The following is a 12,752-nucleotide window of genomic DNA, read 5'->3' on the forward strand; positions in this document are numbered from 1 at the left end:
GCTGCATGGCGCAGCAAAAAAAGAAAAAAAAGAAAATTTCAGGAGCCTAAGAGAAAAGTATCATCTATCTAGGAATGATCACTAGGTCCAACTCCCACTTCAATAAGTCGGTTTCTTCAACAGATGAAAAAGAGCGAGATGGAAGGAAAACAAAGAGATTAAAAGAAACTTAAGAGAAATGTAAGCCAACTGCAATGTACAGACTTCATTTGGAACCTAAATTCTTAAAAACTGTAAATAACTTTCAAAATAAATTATGAGAAAACTGAAAATTTGAATGCTGACTAGATAGTTGATGATATTCAAGAATAACTGTTTCCCATAAGGCAAAGACAAAATCCATTTATTTTGGGAAAAAAAGGGAAAGAATAAATAATTTTTAGCTGTGGTAATGGTATAGTGGTTACTTTTTTTTTTTTTTTTTTTTTTTTACACTGCTGTGGCCTCTCCCCTTGCGGAGCACAGGCTCCGGACACACAGGCTCAGCGGCCATGGCTCACGGGCCCAGCCACTCCGCGGCATGTGGGATCTTCCCAGACCAGGGCACGAACCCGTGTCCCCTGCATCGGCAGGCGGACTCTCAACCACTGCGCCACCAGGGAAGCCCAAGGTTAGGACTTTTTCTAAGACTCTATATTTCACAGAAATACACATTAAATTATTTACAGATTTTCCTGTATTGTAGACGTATCACACCAGTGGCAGTATAGACAATACACTGAAAGGAAGTTAAAAGCAGAGTGGCCAATTAGGGAAATACTGCTGTAATTTGGGTGAAAACAATGACCACTTGAGCCAAGGCACTCACCTCCATCCATTCATTCAACATGTACTAAGCACTGACTACATGCTGGCTAATGCATGGACCTCACATCACACACAGTAAACCCTACATGTGTGATTCCTGCCTCAGTCCAGTGGCAGTTAGACCTGAGAGAAGGGTATGGATTTTAGAGAAAGTTAAGAGCTAGAAGGTGGTCTGGAGATTAAATGGATAGAAATGGTAAAATTGAAGACTAGGAAGACAAGATTTTGTCTAGGGTATATGGTGGTGCCAGACACCAACATGAGTAATACAACAGGAGGTCTAGGCTTGGGAGAGAAGAGAGTTTGTTTGAGGTGCCTATAGAATGTCATGATGGACTTAGGACTCTAGTTCAAAAGACACGTTTTCACTAGAAATGTGTTTTTGGGAATCATCAGCACAATTTATAACTGATAACCATGACAGTGGATGAGACTGAAAGTGTATTAGGTGCAAAGAAAAGAGGGTGGAAAGAAAAAGAGAGTCACTGACAGAACCCTGGGGAAATATAATATTTAAAAGAGAAAGGGAAGAAACCCCTAAGAAAGAGTCAGAGGAAAACCTGGTTTTCTTTTATCCTTTCTGGCTTTTCCTCCTCTGACTCAGCAAGTGGTATTGGGAAAGTTGGACAGCTCCATGTAATAAATCAATGAAGTTAGAACACACCCTCTCACCATACACAAAAATAAACTCAAAATGGCTTAAAGACTTAAGACATGACACCATAAAACTCCTAGAAGAGATCATAGGCAAAACACTATCTGACATAAATCGTACCAACGTTTTAAGTCAGTCTCCCAATGCAACAGAAATAAAAGCAAAAATAAACAAATGGGACCTAATCAAACTTAGAAGTTTTTGCACAGCAAAGGAAACCATAAACAAAATGAAGACAACCTACAGAATGGGAGAAAATATTTGTAAATGATGCGACTGACAAGGGCTTAATTTCCAAAATTTACAAACAGCTCCTACAACTCAACAACAAAAAAACAAACAACCCAATCGAAAAAATGGGCAGAAGACATAAAGAGACATTTCTCCAAAGAAGAAATACAGATGGCCAATAAGCTCATGAAAAGATGCTCAAAATTGCTAATCATTAGAGAAATGCAAATCAAAACTACAATGTACTATTTAACATGGGTCAGAATGGGCATCATTAAAAAGTCTACAAATGACAAATGCTGGAGCGGGTGTGGAGAAAAGGGAACCCTCCTACACTGTTGGTGGGAATGTAAGTTGGTACAGCCACTGTGAAAAACAGTATGGAGGTTCCTCAGAAAACTAAAAATAGAATTATCATATGATCCAGCAACGCCACTCCTAGGTATATATCCAGACAAAACTATAATTCAAAAAGACATGCACCCCTATGTTCATAGCAGCACTATTTACAATAGCCAAGACATGGAAACAACCTAAATGTCCATCAACAGAGGAATGGATAAAGGAGATGTGGTACATATATACAATGGAATATTAGCCATAAAAAAGAACGAAATAATATCATCTGCAGCAACATGGATGCAACTAGGGATTATCATACTAAGTGAAGTCAGAAAGAGAAAGATAAATACCATATGATATCACCTATATGTGGAATCTAAAATATGACACAATGAACCTATCTATGAAACAGAATCGGACATAGAGAACAGACTGGTGGCTGCCAAGGTGAAGGGAGTTGAGGGAGGGATGGAGTGGGAGGCTGGGGTTAGCAGATGTAAGGTTTTATATATAGGATGGATAAACAACAAGGTCCTACTTGTATAGCACAGAGAACTATATTCAATATACTATTATAAACCATAATGGAAAAGAATATTTTAAAAAATGTATATATGTGTATAACTGAATCACTTTGCTGTACAGAAGAAATTAACACAACATTGTACATCAGCTATGCTTCAATTTAAAAAAATATTGATTGGGACTTCCCTGGTGGTCCAGTGGTTAAGAATCTGCCTTCCAATGCAGGGGACGCAGGTTTGATCCCTGGTCAGGGAACTAAGATCCGACATGCCACAGGGCAACTAAGCCCGTGCACTCTAGTTCCTGCCCACCACAAATAGAGAGCCCATGTGCTCTAGAGCCCATGCCCCACAATGAAGAGCCTGCGCGCCGCAACTAAGACCTGATGCAGCCAAATAAATAAATATTTTTTTAAATATTGCTTTAAAAAATAAATAAATACAGGCAAACCTCTGAGATATTGTGTGTTTGGTTCTAGAACACCAAAATAAGGTGAATATCGCAATTAAAAAAGGAGGCGGGGGGCTGAATTTTGATGGTTTAAATACCGGAGGACAAAACCACCACCAACAACAAAAAGAAACAAACAAACAAACAAAGATAAACATGGGAGGACAGGGCAGTCAGGAAGGGGCCAACATCTAGATCTAAACTTGCCTGGTAGGGTTGAAAAGCAAAAGGGAAATCAGCCCAGAACCTCAAATTGGTGGGGAAAGTCAAAACAGTTCAGACAAGTTGATGATAAAGTCAATAGGAGGGTGAGGCAGGTGTGAGGAAGCCATGTTTTAGTAAGCTTAGACACATGTGGAGTCAGCAGCTAAGAGGTCTGGTCAGTAGGTAGGGCCCTAATCACAAGCCTGTGGTCAGAGGTGAAGTTCTAGCCCCTGAGGAGAAACACTGGTAAGATCACTGTAGAGCACCATTCCTACAAGAAGTTAAAGTACCAACAGTAGGCTGAATCTTGGTTCCATGAACCAGAGTGCATGGGGGTTATCCAAACCCAGAAACTCACAAACAGGACCCAGAGTCAGTGTGATGCTCTGGGCCAGGGCTCGGCCTAAGGGGACCACCTTGCAGATCAGGCTCACAGCGAGAATATCTTGGCGAGAAGAACGGGTCAGTGGTCAACTGGTGATTAGGAAACCAAGTGGCATAAATGGCAGAAGTGAAGAAAGAAAACATTAGGAAGTCGTCCTCGTTTTCATTTAACATACATAAGTAATTCAGGAATTATAAAGTCCCTTCACCTGCTCGATCCTATTTGATTTCTAGTAACTATTATTTTTTTTTAATAAATTTATTTTCTTTGGCTGTCTTGGGTCTTCGTTGCTGCTTGCAGGCTTTCTCTAGTTGCGGAGAGCGGGGTCTACTCTTCATTGCGGTGCTCATGCTTCTCATTGAGGAAGCTTCTCTTGCTGCGGAGCATGGGCTCTAGGGCGCGTGGGCTTCAGTAGTTGTGGCTTGCAGGCTCTAGAGCACAGCCTCAGTAGTTGTGGCACAATCTTCTCGGACCAGGGCTCAAACCCATGTCCCCTGCATTGGCAGGCGAATTCTTAACCACTGCGCCACCAGGGAAGCCCAGTAACAATTCTTTTCATTCCCATCTCTATGTCGCGCCCACAGGACCTGAGATCATTAGGTAGAAGGTATCTAAGGTCAGTAATTAATTGACTCTGCATAATGTTTTTGTTTTGTTGGGGTTTTCTTGGCCCTGCTGCACAGCTTGTGATTTTAGTTCCCCAAACAGGGACTGAACCTGGGCCCTCGGCAGTGAAAGAATGGAGTCCTAACCACTGGACCGCCAGGGAAGGCCCTGCATCATGTATTTTTGATGATCCTGTCTAGTCTCTTAACCCTTCTAATAATTGTTTCTTGATACTGTGATCTTCTGTGAGGGTCCAGAAACTGGATCCTTGTCTTGGTGACCTATGCCTTGGTTCTCTCTCCCTCTGGCCAGTCACCCAGTAAGTCCCTATACTCTTTTGTTAGACCCACTTGATGCCAGTTACTGGCCCACCCTGGACCTCCATGGCCTGTTGCTAACACCACCACTTCATCACCCCTAACCCAAGCCCTCCCTCTCAGTTAGTGTCTAGTCAAACTCTCCTGAAGTCAGGCGCTCACTTAGTTATGAGTGACATGTCACTGTTCCTCGGTTAGGTGCATGCAGGTTCCAAGTAAGCCTTGGTTAAACCTTTTATTTAAATATATTGGGTTGGCCAAAAAGTGCCTTCAGTTTTTAAGTCAAAATAAAAGACAATTCTCATTTTCACCAAGAACTTTATTGAACAACGTATTCACCCTTTTTGTTCCACTACGTTCTTCCATTTTCCAGGCAACTTCATATTTCCATCTTCCCAAAGCTTTTTATCTTTTTGAGAAAAGAACTGTTCCAGGTGCCTTTTACAGTATTCCAGGGAATTGAAATTTTTTCCATTAACATAATTTTGTAAAGACCGAAATAAATGGAAATCCAAAGGTACAATGACTGGTGAATATGGCGGATGAATCAGAACTTCCCAGCCAAGCTGGAACAGTTTTTTTCTGGTCATCAAAGAAACATGCACTCTTATGTTATCCTGATGGAAGATGATGCCTTCTCTGTTGACTAATTCTAGATGGTTTTCGTCCAGTGCTGCTTCCAGTTGGTCTAACTGGGAGCAGTACTTGTTGGAATTAATTGCTTGGTTTTCCGGAAGGAGCTCATAATAGAGGACTCCCTTCCAATCCCAGCATATACACGTCATCTTCTTTGGATGAAGGCCAGTCTTTGGTGTGGTGGGTGGTGGTCCATTTCGATTGCCCCATGATCTCTTCCATTCCATGTTGTTGTACAGTATCCACTTTTCATAGCCTGTCAAAAGTGGAACGTTTTCATAACATTTAAGTAGAGAATCGCATGCAGAAATACGGTCAAGGTTTTTTTCGCTTAACTTACGTGGAGCCCAAACATCAAAGAGATTAATGTAACCAAGCTGGTGCAAATGATTTTCAGCGCTTGATTTGCTTTGAGTATGTCAGCTATCTCCCGCGTGGTATAATGTTGATCGTTCTCAATTAATGTCTCGATTTGATTGCTATCAACTTCAACAGGTCTACCTGACCGTGGAGCATCGTTCAACGAGAAATCTCCAGCACAAAACTTTGCAAATCACTTTTGACAAATTCAGTCACAGCACCTTCTCCATACACTACACAAATCTTTTTGTGTGTTTCGGTTGCATTTTTACCTTTCTTGAAATAGTAAACCATAATATGCCGTCTTCCATCTTCAATATTAAAATGGACAAACACAAAAATTCACTAATATTTATAAGTCTTTTTTTAAATGCACACTGATATGACAGCTGTCACATACAATCTAACAAAATTGTTTCGAATGAAGTTAAAAACAACTAAGTGCTACTAGAGCAATCGTACAAAAACAAACCAGACGAACTTTTTGGCCAACCCAATACATGTTCACTAATTAATGGAGACAGCCCATTTAATTTTCAAGTGACTCCGCTTGCTGAATAATAGTTCTTTAAAAAGAGAAGAAATATACCACCCTACCTATCATTTCCACCTACTGATTTTGGTAGTGCCCTCTGCAGCTATAGAGAATCAAACTATTCCCTTTTCCAGCTGACATTTAAATATTTGAAGGCCTCGGGCTTCCCTGGTGGCGCAGTGGTTGAAGAGTCCGCCTGCCGATGCGGGGGACGCGGGTTCGTGCCCCGGTCTGGGAGGATCCCGCGTGCCGCGGAGCGGCTGGGCCCGTGGGCCATGGCTGCTGAGCCTGCGCGTCGGGAGCCTGTGCTCCGCGACGGGAGGGGCCGCAGCGGTGGGAGGCCCGCGTACCGCCAAGAAAAAAAAAAAAATTATTTGAAGGCCACTATTATGTTATTATTTCTCCTCTCTCTTCTTCCTGTCTCTTCTTCCACCTCCTAAACCCTTTCCCAGGGTAAACATTCCCAGCTCCACCCTCATGTGAATTCCAAGTTCTCCTCCATAATTCATTCACTGATTCTTTTCTTAAAATACAACACCTAAAACTGAAAACCATGCTCCAAATGTGACTTGACCTGCGCGTGGGTTCAGTGGTCTGAACATCACACATCTAATAATGTAGCCTAATAGTACATTTCACTTTTCCCCCTTTTCATGGGAAAGACTGTTGCTTGCTATTAAGATTACAATGAAATAAACTCCGTAGCCATTTTTGAGTTACTATCACTTTCTGATCATAAAATTAAAATGTTTAAATTTCACTATAATTACATTGCCCTAAAAAAGTTTTCAAAAGTTTTAAATGCCCTTTCAAATCTCATTAACATGTAAATAGAATTGTATTACAATAGGGATATGTAATTTCTGTTCTACTTCTTTTAACATTCTGTAAACATTTTTCTATACAGCCACAGAATCACACTAATCACTTGAATCTTGACATGTAGATACCACAATTGAATCTTTTCTCTATTGTTATGTTTTCATTGTTTACTATCCCAAAGAAAACAGCTGAAAACATCTTTCATTTTTAAATTATTATGTCTTTGAAGTATTTCCTCAGGAAAAATTCTTGAGACAATTATTCCAAGTAAATAAGTATGTTTAAGATTGTAGAAAGCCATGACCAAATTGTCCATCAAAAAAAAAGTTAATTACTGACAGTGACACCAAGACAAAAGCTACTTGTTTAATTCTTTCTACAAAGTCCTAGGAATTCTCATCAAGAGCTTTCAAATCAGGTCTTCTCTATCCTGTACTTGTATATCTAATGTTTGAGGTAGAAGTTAATACATTATATTATTATAAATGTAGGACTTTACATTTATATACATTAAACATTCGATAATCCAACATATTATCTCTCCCAGCTGTGTGCTATGCAATTTTTGTAAAAACAAAGACAAAAAAAGAATATAAGACACTGACCAAAGACCCACAGGTAAAACTTTTCAGTCACAAGCCTATCCAGCTCACATTCAAGAATGTCATGAACTTTGTGAAATGTTTCGCTGAAATCAAAATACAGTCAGCCAGGAGATATACTCTTGTCAATCAAACAGAGGAGGAATGGGGTAAGATAAGGAATACTTTCACTTATTAGCTTATACACCTCTGAGTTGTATGAATGTTTTTGGAACAAGTAATTTTTGTTTTTTCTATTAATGAGGAGGAAAAGAAGGATGATTTTGAAAAGAGGGAGGAATAATGCACTGTTCTCACCGAATTCCCCTGGCTTGCCCTCTGGTCACTTAGTAGCCATCTGGTTATCAAATCAACTGTCGAGGTATTACAGTGCCTGTGTTCAAGTGACCCTTATTTTACTTAAATAAGCCCCTTAAGCACATGAGTAATGATGCTGGCAATTCATATATGCCAAAGAGAAGCCATAAAGCGCTTCCTTTATGTGAAGAGGTGAAAGTTCCCCACTTAATAAGGAAAGAAAATAAAATCATATGCTGAGGTTGCTAAGATCTACAGTAAGAAAAAAACCTATCCATGAAACTGTGAAGAAACGAATAGAAATTCACACTAGTTTTGCTGTCATACCTCAAATTGCAAAAGTTATGGCCACGTGCATAATTGGAAAAGGGACTGAATTTGTACAGCATGATACTTTAAGACTGAAAAACCACATTCACATAACTTTTATTACTTTTATATGATTATAATTGTTCTATTTTATTATTAGTTATTGTTAATCTTACTGTACCTAATTTATAAGTTATAATTTATAAAGTTTAGGAAAAAAACAGAGAATAATTAGGGTTTGGTACTATCTGCAGTTTCAGGGATCCACCGGGGGTCTTGGAACATAACCCCCAAACATAATGAGGATTATTTATTTTTCTCTTTTTTATTTTTAAAAATGTTTAGGATTTAAAGTTAAAACAAATATAATACTAAAAGATGAAAAAAAGAAAAGAAAGAGGGGGCTTCCCTGGTGGCACGGTGGTTGGGAATCCACCTGCCAATGCAGGGGACACGGGTTCCAGCCCTGGTCTGGGAGGGTCCAACGTGCTGTGGAGCAACTAGGCCCGTGCACCACAGCTGCTGAGCCTGCGCTCTAGAGCCCACTTGCTGCGTCTGCTGAGGCCTGCCCGCCTAGAGCCCATGCTCTGCAACAGGAGCGGCCACCGTGGGGAAGGGTGGCCTCTGCTCCCCGCAGCTGGAGGGGGCCCGTGCGCAGCAACGAAGACCCAATGCAGCCAAAAATAAATAAATAAAATAAATAAATTTATTTAAAAAAAAACAAAAAGAAGGAAGGAAGGGAAGGAAAAAAGAAGGAAAGAAAAGAAAGAAATCTATTACTATACCCAAGGAGTAGACCTTCTTACACTACTTTTTAGTCTAAATCAATCCTAAAGGCTTTTTTCTTGTCTTCACGTTTTTTCACAAGTTGATTTTGAGGTTCAACCTTACTGATATTTTCTTAAGAGGTCTGTTCAAGGGTCTAAAAGTCATTGGTTTGGGACTGTTTTTCCATTTTTAGTACTCCCCTTTGCATTTTTCTATGCATATCTTTTTCACCTCATTTTTGAATGGATGATACTTAAAAGTACAAAAAGGAACACACTGAAAGTCTCCCTTCCACTCCAGCCAGTCATTCTCCCTTCCCACTGACAACAGCTTTATTTGTATCTTATTGATACTTCCATACATATTTTATGCATATACAAGCAAATACATTCTTTTCTTTCTTTACACAAATGATGGCATACTATACATGTGATTCTACTCCTATATCTGCATTCAGTAATACATGCTAGAAATTTATCCACAGCCATGTCAGGAGCTTTTAAATATTTTATGGCTGCACAGGACTTGTATAGACATAACAATTTATATAACTAGTCCTCAAACTGATTGACATTTAGGTTACTCCCAAGTTTTTTCAACTGCAAAAAATACTGCAAGGATTAATCCTGCACATTTATCTTTTACACTTGTGCAAAAATATCTGTAGGAAACATTCTCAAAATGGGCATTGCTAAGTCAAAGGGTACATGCATTTCTAATTTTGATGAGTAATGACAAATGCCCCTTTTTAGTGGCTGAACCAATTTACAATTCCATTAGCTGTGTATAAGCCCCCGTATCATCACAACCTTGCCCTTCACAGAATATTAACACACTTTTATTTACCTGTCAGTCTGATAAGTGAAAGACATATTTTATTTGCATTTCCTTTTATGAGGGAAGCTAAGCATCTATTCATTTTGATCTCCTTTTCTGTGAACTGCCTGTTCAGAATCTTTTGTCCATTTCCTATTGGTTTATTGACTTTTTTCTTAATTTGTTTTTAAAATCTAAACTGTTTCCTGTATGGTCTTAATGATGAGATACTACATAATTCCTCAAATAAAATAATCTGAAAAGAATTGAAAGGAGGGACTCTAGCAGATATTTGCACACCCACGTTCACAGCAGTATTATTCGTAACAGCCAAAAGGTGGGAACAACTCAAATGTCCACTGATGGATGAATGGATAAACCAAATGCAGTATATACACACAATGGATCATTCAGCCTTAAAAATGAAGGGAATTCTGCCGCATGATACGTGAATGAATCTCAAAAATATTATGCTAAGTGAAATAAGCCAGTCACAAAAGGACAAATATTGGGGAATTCCCTGGTGGCCCAGTGGTTAGGACTCCACGCTTTCACTGCCAAGGGCCCAGGTTCAATCCCCAGTCGGGGAACTAAGATCCCACAAGCCACCTGGCATGGCTCAAAAAAAGAAAAGGACAAATATTGTATGATTCCACTTAAAAGAGGGACCTAGAATAGTCAACTTCAGAGAGAAAGCAGAATGGTGGCTGCCAGTGGCTGCAGCGAGGGGGAAATAAGGAGTTGTTTAATGGTGACAGTTTCAGTTTTGCAAAATTAAGAGAGCTCTGGAGACAGATGGTGCTGATGGTTGACCAATAATATGAATGTACTTAACACTAATAAACTGTACATTTAAAAATGGTTAAGATGGTATATTTTGGACTTCCCTGGTAGCGCAGTGGATAAGACTCTGCACTCCCAATGCAGGGGGCCCAGGTTCCATCTCTGGTCAGGGAACTAGATCCCACATGCATGCCACAACTAAGACCCAGAGCAACCAAAACAAAAAACAAACCAAAAAAAAAAAAAAAAAAAGTGTTGAGGAAGAATGGTGGTGTGAGAGGAATTTTACTACAATTTTAAAAATAATCTGAAATTTAATTCCCCAAATTTTAGGTTTCATATAACTTCGATTCAGCTTTAACTGGGACACTGAATCTTAAAAGTATGGTAATTCTCCATTTTTCAAAATATACTTTCCTGATACCCAAGGAAGCAGTTTGATTATATTCAACATTTTAATTGTTTAGGGAGACTCTCAAAAATACTAGAGTTTCAGGATTCCCTGGTGGCACAGTGGTTAAGAATCCACCTGCCAATGCAGGGGACCGGGTTTGAGCCGGTCCTGGGCCAGGAAGATCCCACATGCCGCGGAGCAACTAAGCCTGTGCACGACAACTACTGAGCCTGTGCTCTAGATCCTGGGAGCCACAACTACTGAGCCCCTGTGCCACAACTACTGAAGCCCGCATGCCTAGAGCCTGTGCTCTGAAACAAAAGAAGCCACCACAATGAGAAACATGTGACTGCAACGAAGAGTAGCCCCCGCTCGCCGCAACTAGAGAAAAGCCCACGTGCAGCAACGAAGACCCAACGCAGCCAAAAATAAATAAATTCATTAAAAAAAAAATAGTAGTTTCTTTTCCCACAATATTTCAGGATCTTCTACTTCACCTGTTTCTTCCTCCTTGTTAATGAGATTTCAAACCAAAGTAATCTTTCCTCTCATTTTGTTTCTTCCAAGGAATTTAAATGGTCAGGAAAAAAAAAAATCAGATCTTGTCCCTAGAAAGGAATGGGCCTCTAGCAGAACTTAAGATAGCTGAAATCTTCGATCACAACTCTATCTTATTTTTGTGCCACTTTTTTGTTTGTTTTAATATTTGTTTATTAGCACAGTAACAAATGCAGACTTAAGTAGTCGACAACACAGAACCAATCCAGTGAGCAACTCCTATTCCACGCCTTACAGTTAACAGCTTAAGGTATTTTACTACAGGTTTTCACAAGTCCTGATTCAAACCTCTATCTTTTCACAATAAAGTAGATTTGCATATAAAATAAAATACATAAATACTCATTTCCTATATGGTGTCTTATAGCCACGTGTCCATTTTAATATATGAGAGTCTCTAAAAGCGGTTAAGTAGTGGGACTTCCCTGGCGGTTCGGTGGTTAATACTCTGCACTTTCACTGCAGGGGGCACAGGTTTGATCCCTGGTCAGGGAACTAAGATCCCACATGCCGCATGGAGCTGGCCAAAAAAAAGCTGTTAAATATCAATATTCCCTTCCAAGAAGGGAAAACTAGTTCCAATTTTTTAAAACAAATAACTGTGTAGTCTTGGAAAGACTTTACGTAAAAGGCCATGTGGGTAACCTATACAAAATTAAGCTGTTTTAAATTTACAGACAAGAAACTGAACCCAAATGCCTATTCTTCTCTGTACTGCATTTCAGCTAACATTGAAGAACTAATGATAGTTTTAATAGTTGTTATTACCAATTCTATCTGCTGTAGCAAGATACCTTAAGTTACAACAAAATCTTAGGAAATAACACCGAATGTTATAGAAATACTCTACTCTTTACCAACTCCCACCCTTCCCCACCCCTTCAAAATCATAAGCAGCTCTGTGACAGACAAATAACATAAAGAGTTGTGAAAACCGGGACTTCCCTCATGGTCCAGTGGGTAAGACTCCATGCCCCCAACACAGGGGGCCCAGTTCAAACCCTGGTCAGGGAACTACATCCTGCATGCATGCCGCAACTAAAAGTTCGCATGCCACAATTATGAAGTCCGCATGCTGCAACTAAAAGATCCTGCATGTCACAACTAAGAGTCCACACGCTGCAACTAAAGATCCCACATGCCGCAACAAAGATCCTATGTGCCGCAAGTAAGACCCAGCACAGGCTAAGTAAATATTTTTTTAAAAAAGAGTTGTGAAAACCCCATTTATGTAGTGTATCTCTTGGCCCACTGTCTGGCCATTCTATCATGTTCTGCTCTGTTGGTCATATACTGAGAGGCAATACTTCCCCCCAAGGGGTTGGCAGGATTACAGTCTGTAAGAAGTGA

This window comes from Lipotes vexillifer, unplaced genomic scaffold (genome assembly GCF_000442215.2).
Source record: "Lipotes vexillifer unplaced genomic scaffold, Lipotes_vexillifer_v1.1 scaffold1088, whole genome shotgun sequence".
In the NCBI taxonomy this organism is placed as follows: Eukaryota; Metazoa; Chordata; class Mammalia; order Artiodactyla; family Lipotidae; genus Lipotes; species Lipotes vexillifer.